This window comes from Arachis ipaensis, chromosome B1 (genome assembly GCF_059453495.1).
Source record: "Arachis ipaensis isolate K30076 ecotype BB chromosome B1, ASM5945349v1, whole genome shotgun sequence".
In the NCBI taxonomy this organism is placed as follows: domain Eukaryota; kingdom Viridiplantae; phylum Streptophyta; class Magnoliopsida; order Fabales; family Fabaceae; genus Arachis; species Arachis ipaensis.
In genome coordinates this window covers 37,492,492-37,504,584 of record NC_142436.1, presented here as the reverse complement: position 1 = coordinate 37,504,584, position 12,093 = coordinate 37,492,492, and the positions used below count along the sequence as shown (strand labels likewise).

The following is a 12,093-nucleotide window of genomic DNA, read 5'->3' as shown; positions in this document are numbered from 1 at the left end:
TCAGAATGGACCATCCTAGATATATTCTATGATGGTCTGTCTGAGTTATCCAAGATATCATTGGACACTTCTGCAGGTGGATCCATTCACCTAAAGAAAACGCCTGCAGAAGCTCAAGAACTCATTGACATGGTTGCTAATAACCAGTTCATGTACACTTCTGAAAGGAATCCTGTGAGTAATGGGACGCCTATGAAGAAGGGAGTTCTTGAAGTTGATACTCTGAATGCCATATTGGCTCAGAACAAAATATTGACTCAGCAAGTCAATATGATTTCTCAGAGTCTGCATGGAATGCAAGCTGCATCCAACAGTACTCAAGAGGCATCTTCTGAAGAAGAAGCCTATGATCCTGAGAACCCTGCAATAGCAGAGGTAAATTACTTAGGTGAACCTTATGGAAACACCTATAACTCAACATGGAGAAATCATCCAAATTTCTCATGGAAGGATCAAAAGCCTCAACAAGGCTTTAACAATGGTGGAAGAAACAGGTTTGGCAATAGCAAACCTTTTCCATCATCAACTCAGCAACAGACAGAGAACTCTGAACAAAACGCTTCTAATTTAGCAAATCTAGTCTCTGATCTATCTAAGGCCACTGTAAGTTTCATGAATGAAACAAGGTCTTCCATTAGAAATCTGGAAGCACAAGTGGGCCAGCTGAGTAAAAGGATCACTGAAATCCCTCCTAGTACTCTCCCAAGCAATACAGAAGAGAACCCAAAAGGAGAGTGCAAGGCCATTGACATAAGCGCCATGGCCGAACCTGTGAGGAGAGGAGAGGACGTGAATCCCAAGGAGGAAGACCTCCTGGGACGTCCAGTGATCAATAAGGAGCTTCCCTCTGGGGAACCAAAGGACTCTGAGGCTCATCTAGAGACCATAGAGATTCCATTGAACCTCCTTATGCCCTTCATGAGCTCTGATGAGTATTCCTCTTCTGAATAGAATGAGGATGTTACTGAAGAGCAAACTGCCAAGTTTCTTGGTGCAATCATGAAGCTGAATGCCAAATTATTTGGCATTGATGCTTGGGAAGTTGAACCTCCCTTGTTCATCAATGAACTAAGTGATCTGGATCAACTGACATTGCCTCAGAAGAGACAGGATCCTGGAAAGTTCATAATCCCTTGTACCATAGGCACCATGATCTTTAAGGCTCTGTGTGACCTTGGTTCAGGGATAAACCTCATGCCCCTCTCTGTAATAGAGAAACTGGGAATCTATGGGGTGCAAGCTGCTAAAATCTCACTAGAGATGGCAGACAGCTCAAGAAAACAGGCTTATGGACAAGTAGAAGATGTATTAATAAAGGTTGAGGGCCTTTACATACCTACTGATTTCATAGTCCTGGATACTGGAAAGGAAGAGGATGAATCCATCATCCTAGGAAGACCTTTCCTGGCCACAGCAAGAGCTGTGATTGATGTTGACAGAGGTGAAATAGTCCTTCAATGGAATGAGAACTCCCTTGTATTCAAAACTCAAGGATCTCCCTCTGCAACCATGGCGAGGAAGCTTGAAAAGCTTCTCTCAAAGCAGAGTCAACCAGAGCCCCCACAGTCAAACTCTAAGTTTGGTGTTGGGAGGCCACAACCAAACTCTAAGTTTGGTGTTGAACTCCCATATCCAAGCTCTAAGTTTGGTGTTGGAGAGTCTCAACAAAGCTCTGCACATCTGTGAGGCTCCATGAGAGCCCACTGTCAAGCTATTGACATTAAAGAAGCGCTTGTTGGGAGGCAACCCAATGTTTATCTAATTCTTATTTTTATTGTTTTCCATGTTTTCTTAGGTTCATGATCATGTGGAGTCACAAATTAAATAAAAAAAAATCAAAAACGGAATTAAAAACAGCAGAAGAAAAATCACACCCTGGAGGAGCATCTGTCTGGCGTTCAAACGCCAGAACAGAGCATAGTTCTGGCGCTGAACGCCCAGAATGGGAGCATCCTGGCGCTGAACGCCCAGAACAAGCATGGTTCTGGCGTTCAACGCCAGAAATGGCAGCAAAGGGGCGTTGAACGCCCAAAATGGGCACCAACCTGGCGCTGAACGCCCAGAATTGTGTGCAAGGGCATTTTGCATGCCTAAATTGGTGCAGGGATGTAAATGCCTTGACACCTCAGGATCTGTGGACACCACAGGATCATCTCAGGATCTGTGGACCCCACAGGATCCCTACTTTACCTCCTCATAATCCTAGTTTTTATTTCCATATCTTCTTCTTATTCTTCTATTCTTTCTTCTTTTGCTCGAGGGCGAGCAACATTCTAAGTTTGGTGTGGTAAAAGCATAGCTTTTTTGTTTTTTCCATAACCATTGATGGCACCTAAGGCCAGAGAAACCTCTAGAAAGAGGAAAGGGAAGACAAAATCTTCCATCAAGGGTCTATAGCTCAGTGGTAGAACATTTGACTGCAAATCAAGAGATCCCTGAGATACCTCAGGGGATACATTTTCTTCCACACAATTATTGGAAGCAACTAAGGGTGGAACATCAAGAGCACTCCATCATCCTTCATGAAATCAGAGAAGATCTAAAAGCAATGAAGGAGGAGCAGCAAAGACAAGGAAGAGACATAGAAGAGCTCAAGGACATCACTAAGGTGGACTCATTCCTTGCTCTTACTTTCTCTGTTTTTTTCGTTTTATATGTTATGTGCTTATCCATGTTTGTGTCTTCATTACATGATCATTAGTAGTTAGTAACTTTGTCTTAAAGATATGAATGTCCTATGAATCCATCACCTCTCTTAAAAGAAAAATGTTTTAATTCAAAAGAACAAGAAGTACATGAGTTTCGAATTTATCCTTGAACTTAGTTTAATTATATTGATGTGGTGACAATGCTTCTTGTTTTCTGAATGTATGCTTGAACAGTGCATATGTCTTTTGAAGTTGTTGTTTAAGAATGTTAAATATGTTGGCTCTTGAAAGAATGATGACTAGGAGACATGTTATTTGATAATCTGAAAAATCATAAAAATGATTCTTGAAGCAAGAAAAAGCAGCAAAGAACAAAGCTTGCAGAAAAAAAAAAGGGCGAAAAAAAAAATAGAAAAAAAAATAGAAAGAAAAAGAAAAAGCAAGCAGAAAAAGCCAATAACCCTTAAAACCAAAAGGCAAGGGCAAATAAAAAGGATCCCAAGGCTTTGAGCATCAGTGGATAGGAGGGCCTAAAGGAATAAAATCCTGGTCTAAGCGGCTAAACAAAGCTGTCCCTAACCATGTGCTTGTGGCGTGTAGGTGTCAAGTGAAAACTTGAGACTGAGCGGTTAAAGTCAAGGTCCAAAGCAAAAGAAGAGTGTGCTTAAGAACCCTGGACACCTCTAATTGGGGACTTTAGCAAAGCTGAGTCACAATCTGAAAAGGTTCACCCAATTATGTGTCTGTGGCATTTATGTATCCGGTGGTAATACTGGAAAACAAAGTGCTTAGGGCCACGGCCAAGACTCATAAAATAGCTGTGTTCAAGAATCATCATACTGAACTAGGAGAATCAATAACACTATCTAAACTCTGAGTTCCTATAGATGCCAATCATTCTGAACCTCAATGGATAAAGTGAGATGCCAAAACTATTCAAGAGGCAAAAAGCTATAAGTCCCGCTCATATGATTGAAATTATGTTTCATTGATAGTTTGGAATTTATAGTATATTCTCTTCTTTTTATCCCATTTGATTTTCAGTTGCTTGAGGACAAGCAACAATTTAAGTTTGGTGTTGTGATGAGCGGATAATTTATACGCTTTTTTGCATTGGTTTTAGTATGTTTTTAGTAGGATCTAGTCACTTTTAGGGATGTTTTCATTAGTTTTTATGTTAAATTCACATTTCTGGACTTTACTATGAGTTTGTGTGTTTTTCTATGATTTCAGGTATTTTCTGGCTGAAATTGAGGGACTTGAGCAGAAATCAGATTCAGAGGTTGAAAAAGGACTGCTGATGCTGTTGGATTCTGACCTCCCTGCACTCAAAGTGGATTTTCTGGAGCTACAGAACTCGAAATGGCGCGCTTCCAATTGAGTTGGAAAGTAGACATCCAGCGCTTTCCAGCAATATATAATAGTCCATACTTTGGCCAAGAATAAATGACGTAAACTGGCGTTCAACGCCAGCCTTCTGCCCAAATCTGGCGACCAGCGCTAGAAAAGGATCCAAAACCAGAGTTGAACGGCCAAACTGGCACAGAAACTGGCGTTCAACTCCACAAATGGCCTCTGCATGTGGAACACTCAGGCTCAGCCCAAACACACACCAAGTGGGCCCCGGAAGTGGATTTATGCATCAATTACTTACTCATGTAAACCCTAGTGACTAGTTTATTATAAATAGGACCTTTTACTATTGTATTAGGCATCTTTGGTCTCAGTTTTATTCCATTGTTCATCTTAGGAGACTATTGATCTCGTTTAGGGGGCTGGCCATCTCGGCCATGCCTGGACCTTCACTTATGTATTTTCATACGGTAGAGTTTCTACACTCCATAGATTAAGGTGTGGAGCTCTGCTGTTCCTCAAAGATTAATGCAAAGTACTCCTGTTTTCTATTCAATTCTTCTTATTTCTCTTCTAAGATATCCATTCGCACCCAAGAACGTGATGAAGGTGATGATTATGTGTGACGCTCATCATCCTTCTCCCTTATGAACGCGTGCCTGACAAACACTTCTGTTCTATATGAATTAAGCTAGAATGAGTATCTCTTAGATCTCCTAACCAGAATCTTCGTGGCGTAAGCTAGAATGACGGCGGCATTCAAGAGAATCCGGAAAGTCTAAACCTTGTCTGTGGTATTCCGAGTAGGATTCAATGATTGAATGACTGTGACGAGCTCCTAACTCGCGATTGCAGGGCGTTAGTGACAGACGCAAAAGGATAGTAAATCCTATTCCGGCATGATCGAGAACTGACAGATGAATAGCCGTGCCGTGACAGGGTGCGTGAGCATATTATTCACTGAGAGGATAAGATGAAGCCATTGACAAGGGTGATGCCTCCAGACGATTAGCCGTGCCGTGACAGGGCATTGGATCATTTTCCCGTGAGATGACCGAAAGTAGCCATTGACAGTGGTGATGTATCACATAAAGCCAGCCATGGAAAGGAATGAGACTGATTGGATGAAGATAGCAGGAAAGCAGAGGTTCAGAGGAACGAAAAGCATCTCCATTCGCTTATCTGAAATTCCTGCTAATGAATCTACATAAGTATCTCTATCCCTTTTATTGTTTATTTTAATCTAATAAAGTATCATGTTTAAATCCGCCTGACTGAGATTTACAAGATGACCATAGCTTGCTTCATACCAACAATCTCCGTGGGATTCGACCTTTACTCACGTAAGGTATTACTTGGACGACCCAGTGCACTTGCTGGTTAGTTGTATCGAAGTTGTGACAATTATGAATTAAGATCAAAGCACCAAGCTTTGGAGCCATTACCAGGGATTGTTCGAGCCTGGACATCACAATTTCGTGCACCACTATTCAAACACGCTTGTTCCTATCTAAGATATTCATTCGCGCTTAACTGTGATGAAGGCGATGATCCGTGACACTCATCACCATTCTCAACCCATGAACGTGTGCCTGACAACCACCTCCGTTCTATATCAGATTGAATGAGTATCTCTTAGATCTCTTAATCAGAATCTTCGTGGTATAAGCTAGAATTGATGGCGGCATTCATGAGAATCCGGAAAGTCTAAACCTTGTCTGTGGTATTCCGAGTAGGATTCAGGGATTGAATGACTGTGACGAGCTTCAAACTCCTGAAGGCTGGGCGTTAGTGACAAACGCAAAGGAATCAAGGGATTCTATTCCAACCGGATCGAGAACCAACCGGTGATTAGCCGTGCTGTGACAGAGCGCGTGAGCGTAGTTTTCACTGGAAAGATGGAAGGTAGCCATTGACAACGGTGATCCACCAACACACAGCTTGCCATAGGAGGACGTGCGTGCGTGAACAAGAAGACAGAGGAAAGCAGAGATTCAGAAGACAAAGCATCTCCAAAACTCCAACATATTCTCCATTACTGCACAACAAGTAACCTTTAATCCATGCTCTCTTGTTTAATTGCAATTCAACTGATAAACATAATTGACTTCATGACTAAGATTTACAAGATAACCATAGATTGCTTCAAACCAACAATCTCCGTGGGATTCGACCCTTACTCACGTGAGGTATTACTTGGACGACCCAGTGCACTTGCTGGTCAGTGGTACGAGTTGTGAAAAGTGTGATTCACAATTTGTGTACCATGGAGGAAGCCATAATAGTTGCAGAGGAAGAAGTGGTTGAAGACTTAGGAGATGCTGAACCTCCATGGGAAAGTCAAGACATAGAACCTCCTTTCAAGACGGTTGCATTTGATGTTGAGGAGGGTGTACAACCTCCAAGGCATATCATGGTTGAAGACTTGGAAGAGGTCGATCAAGAGATGGAGATTCAAGAAGAAGAAGCACAACTTCCCATGCCCTTGGTAAGTAATAAAGAAGAGATTGAATTGGAAGAAAGCTACCAAGAGGAAGAGGTTGAAATTAAAGAAGTTTGCAAAGAGGTGGAAGTTGTCAAAGAGCACAAGGGAGTGAAGCTTGAAATTACCTTGCCAAAGTTATTGGAGACCCCTCCCCCTAAGTTGCTATCATCCTTCACAACATTCAAGTGGGTAAAATTCATATCCCTTAGCTTTCTAATTCCACTTGAATGTGGGCTATTGGAGACGGATGGTCAACTTAGAGCTCTTTGTGGCATTAAGAGTAAGAGGAAGATGACCAGTGGTAAGAGTTGTCCTACAAGGTTCATTATGGTTGGAAGCTTTAAGTTTAAACGCAAAGGTTGGTATACAACTCAACTGAATAGGTCTAGGAAGTTGTTTGGCCGCTTTAGTGAGAATTCAGATTGCTTGCTACCCGGATGGAATCATGATGATCAACACAAAAATGGGTGTAAAAGCAAAGTTTGGGATCCTGGAGTCTGTTTTGACATTCAGCACACTGGAAGCCTGAGACCCTGTTTAAAACTGTTCAAGGGCTTTACGTGCCTTGTTTGGGATCCCGGAGGTTACTGGAAGTACAAACATTGGTGGAGATTCCTGGATGAGTTCAAGCACAAGCCACCATAACAAGGAGCTCACCAAATGTCCAACTTAAGGACTTTAACTAAAAGTGCTAGGTGGGAGACAACCCACCACGGTATGATCGTTCCTTTTCAATTTTAATTTTAATTTTATTTTGTTTTGTTTGTTTTTGAGTTTTATTTTATTTTATTTCATTGAACCTGGAATTTCTCATAACATCCATATCATTTTGCATCCTGCATAAAAAAAAGGAAGAGAGAAGCACGCACGTGACGCGGCAGCGTCGCTGACGCATCCGCGTCATGTGCGAAAAATGGCTCCCACGTGACCGTGTCACTCACGCGGTCGCGTGACCTAGAAATTGACGTAAGAAAGGGTGCACGACCAAAAGTTGTGCGAGAGTGGTGCTGGACTGGTGCTGATCGCACATGCCTTACCACGCGGATGCATGGCTCACGCGTCCGCGTCATACCCCCATTGATGTCCATTCACGCGATCGCGTCGACCACGCGACCGCGTCACCCAATATTTGGCAACTAATGATTTTGAACAGAGAGTTGTGCGAGTGCGAGGCTGCCCTCGCGCCAGTAGCATAAAACGGGTCACGTGGCCGCGTGATTGACGCGACCGCGTGACCGACGCGACCGCGTCAATCAGTATAAGCGCAAGTCGCGCGACCGCGTGCCCCACGCGACCGCATCGATTGCGCCGCACAGCTTCCCTGATTTACCACTTATCTTATCTTTTCTTCCCCAATCCTAATTTTTCCTCCCTCCTTTCTTACTTACTTCTTCTTTCTTTCTTTCCCTTCTCATTCTTCTTATCTTTCATTTTATTTTATTTAATTTATTTGCATACTTTCATTCATTGCATATTTTTATTTTTCTTTTCTAAATTTATTATTTTACCATTGGTGTTCAAATGTTCTTATTCAACTGTTACATATTTTCTGGTATTTTCTTGGTGCTTAGAGACTTGTTTTATTCTGGTTAGATAATATTATTTATATCAATGCCAATCTTTTATACCTGCATCAATTTTGCATTGACATAAATTTACATTACCTCTCCTTACCCACACTCTCCCTCATTGTTGCAAAATTTTGCACCACTAGTATGCCATGTGCTTCTATTATTTTCTCACGTACATGTTGAAGCTTCCATGTAAATGAGACCCTTATCATTTGGCATTAACACCCATATTTTATTTATTTTCTATCTTTTGGGTTACTTTTCTTCCTTTTCTCTTCTTTCAGGCTGGCCACCAAAGACGAAAAAAGGGAGAAACTTCTAAAAGGGGAGACAAACAAGACCATCTGCACAATCCTTGAAGAAAAGCATCAGTTGGAACAACACGTCCACCTGCACATCTCAGCATGCACCGAGGACGGTGCAATCTTTAAGTGTGGGGAGGTCGATACCGACTTCCAGGGGTTAGTTACCTTCTTTTCAACACCATACTCTTATTTTCTTTATTTGTTTATTGTTGCATCTGCATATTTGATTGCATATTTGTTTGATTTCATGCATTTAGTTACTACTTGGTTGAAATAATATTTTCTTTTTCAAGAAATTTTTATAGTATTTCACTAATTTAAATCAAAACTTGTGTTAAATTTGTTTGAAGTTGTAATTGGAACATGGTTTTTGAGTTAAAGAACACACAACCTGTGAGATTTTGAGCTTATTTACATGGTTACATTATTTAACCATAAATTTTTAGTCTTGTGCGTTTTCTTCTCTATAATTGCAATCTTTGCTTTGTTCCATTCTATATGTCCAATGTTTAATGTGTTACATGCTTGCATATGATTGAGGCCATTGTTTGATTTTAGCTCACTTATCCCAAATAAGCCTACCCTTTAAATCACCCTTGTCAGCCACTTTGAGCCTTTTAATCCCCATTTGTTCTGTTTTATAACCATATTACTAGCCTTAAGCAGAAAAAAAAATTAAAAATCCCAAGTTGAATCCTTGGTTAGCTTAAGATAGACATTGTGTATAATTTAAGTATGGGAAATTTTATGGGAACGTGGGATGATAAAATGTATAAAAAAAAAGAAGGGAATTAAATTGAATAAGTTATTTAAAAATTTGGGAAGCATGCTCATATGAAATCAAAATAATTAAATTACCATGTGCATTGAAAAAAGAAAAAAAATTAAGTAATTAAATAAGGGGATACAAAAAAAAAAAGAAAAAGAAACGAAAAGAAAAATAATATTACCCCAAATGCAAAATAAAAAGAATCAATGCACATGGGACAAAATTTAAAAATAAGTTTGATACATGAGCATGTAATACAAAAGTGGGAAAATTTGGGTAGCTAGGTAAAGTATTTTAAAATTATATAAAGTATGTATATGTTAGGTGAGATCTTAGACTAATCAAGGATTCACTTTATAAAGCTCACTTGGCCATACATATATCCTTACCTTTACCTCAGCCCCATTACAACCTTAAAAAGACCTCATAATGTTTGTATTAGTACATTAAATATTTGTTGATTGATTAGATGAAGAACAAGGTTTAGAAAGCATGATTAGAGAAGAGTAGAGTGAATTACCCTATACACTTGAGAGATTAGAGTGCATATACACTACCAGTGAGGGTTCAACGCTTGATTCTATGTTCCCTGCTTTCATGAGCTATCTTCTTACAAGTTTACTTGTCTTTTATTGTATAATTTGAATTAGTGAAATCTGATTTATGTTTGTCTTGGAGAACTTGTTTGCTTTTAACCAAGTAGGTAGAAATATTTTGCATGTAGTTGCATTCATATAAGATAGGTTGCATTTCATACATTCTACCATTCCTCTTCATCTTTATAGCTTCTCTTGAGCTTAGCATGAGGACATGCTAATATTTAAGTGTGGGGAGGTTGATAAAACACTATTTCATGGTTTATCTTGTGCTTAATTGAGTGGATTTTATCAACTCTTTACCCACTTATTCATACTATTTGCATGGTTTTACATTTGCCTTCCTAATTATGTGCTTTGATTGAAAACATGCTTCTTTGGCCATAAGTTCCCTATGTTTAAATCCTCTCTTATTACCATTAGATGCCTTGATATGTGTGTTAAGTGATTTCAGAGATTACAGGGCAGGAATGGCTCAGAGGATGGAAAGGAAACATGCAAAAGTGGAAGGAATACAAGAAGTTGGAGAAATTGCTAAGCTGTCCAGCCTGACCTCTTCGCACTCAAACCGCTATAACTTTAGCTACAGAGGTCTAAACAACGCGGTTCCAGTTGCGTTGAAAAGCTAATGTCCGGAGATTCGATTTGATATATAATATGTCATAGTTATCCTGACGCTAGGCGACGCGACCGCGTGATCCATGCGGACGCGTTGCAGTGACGAAAAACCAGCGTGGCAGATTTCCTCTCTGGCGATTTTTGGGCTGTTTCTGACCTAGTTTTCGGCCCAGAAAGCACAGATTAGAGGCTATAAAGTGGGAGAATATATCCATTTATGAAAAATCTTTCATAATTCACAATTTTAGGATTTAGATGTAGTTTTTAGAGAGAGAGGTTCTCTCCTCTCTCTTAGGATTAGGATTTAGGATTTCTCTTAGTTTTAGGAGTGACTCTCAATCCCTGATTCAATGTTCTTCAATTTATATTTCTCTTCTACTTTTAGATACTCTAATACTTTTATTTGTTAATTACTTATGTTACCCATTTGATTCATAAATCTTTCATGTTAGATTGGATTGCTTTTATTAATATAATTTGAGGTATTTCAGACTTATGATTGCTCTCTTTAATTTATTAATGCTCTTTGTTTATCCAAATTATTTTCATTCAAGTAGACTTTTTTCTCTTTTGGCTTTGGTTGAGTCATTGGAGACACTTGAGTTATCAAACTCATTGTTGATTGAAAATTAGATTTTTTCATTTCATTAATTCAAGTTCCAATAACTCTAGCCTTTCCCAAGGAAAGACTAGGACCTGAGGAATAAAATATAATTCATCCACTTAACTTACCTTCATAGTTAGAGGTTAACAAAGTGGGAGAAAAATCCAATTCTCATTACAATTGATAAGGATAACCAGGATAGGACTTCCAGTTCTCATACCTTGCCAATAGTTTATTTTACAGTTATTTATTTATTTTTATTGCTTTGAAAATATACCTGTGCCCATTGCCCAAACTCCAGAACCCCAATTTACAAACTCATAACCAATAATAAGAACATACCTCCCTGCAATTTTTTGAGAAGACGACCCGAGGTTTAAATACTTCGATTATCAATTTTAAAGGGGTTTGTTACTTGTGACAACCAAAACTTTTGTAAGAAAGGTTGATTGCTTGGTTTAGTAACTATACTTACAACGAGAGTTTACTATAACCTCTAAACCATCAATCTTCAGCTCTTTCAATGGCCTTCTTCTTGTTTAAAGATCCCTCGGAAGAGTGATCTACTGCCTTCTTTGATTCGTAAGACAAGCCTTCATAGAAAATGTGTAGTTGCACCCATTCATTGAACATGTCTGGTGGGCACCTTCTTGTTAAGTCCTTAAACCTCTCCCATGCTTCATAGAGAGTTTCACCATCTTGCTGCCTGAAAGTTTGTACCTCAGCTCTCAACCTGTTGATCCTTTGAGGAGGAGAGATTCTTGCCAAGAACTTATTCACCACATCTTCCCAGGTTGTTAAACTCTCCTTTGAGAAGGATTCCAACCATTTAGATGCTTTGTTCCTGAGTGAAAAGGGAAACAAAAGCAATCTATAGGTGTCAGGATGAACACCATTAGACTTCACAGTATCACATATTCTTAGGAAGGTGGTTAAATGTTGATTGGGGTCTTCTTAGGCACTTCCTCCGAATGAGCAGTTGTTCTGAACAAGGGTGATGAGCTGGGGCTTCAGTTCAAAGTTATTGGCATGTATGGTTGGTTTTTGGATACTGCTTCCACAGTTTCCTGGATTTGGATTAATATAAGAGCCTAGTACTCTTCTCTCCTACCCAGCATGATCTGCTGGGCCTTCTCTGGCATGG

General features: G+C 39.8%; 1 non-coding gene across 1 annotated transcript; it reads left to right on the top strand.

The window, feature by feature from the left end:
• Positions 1–11,580: 11,580 nt before the first annotated feature.
• On the top strand, positions 11,581–11,684 carry LOC148576239 (small nucleolar RNA R71). Its single transcript, XR_015904728.1, has one exon. It is a non-coding gene; the product is annotated as a small nucleolar RNA R71 (small nucleolar RNA).
• Positions 11,685–12,093: the final 409 nt, after the last annotated feature.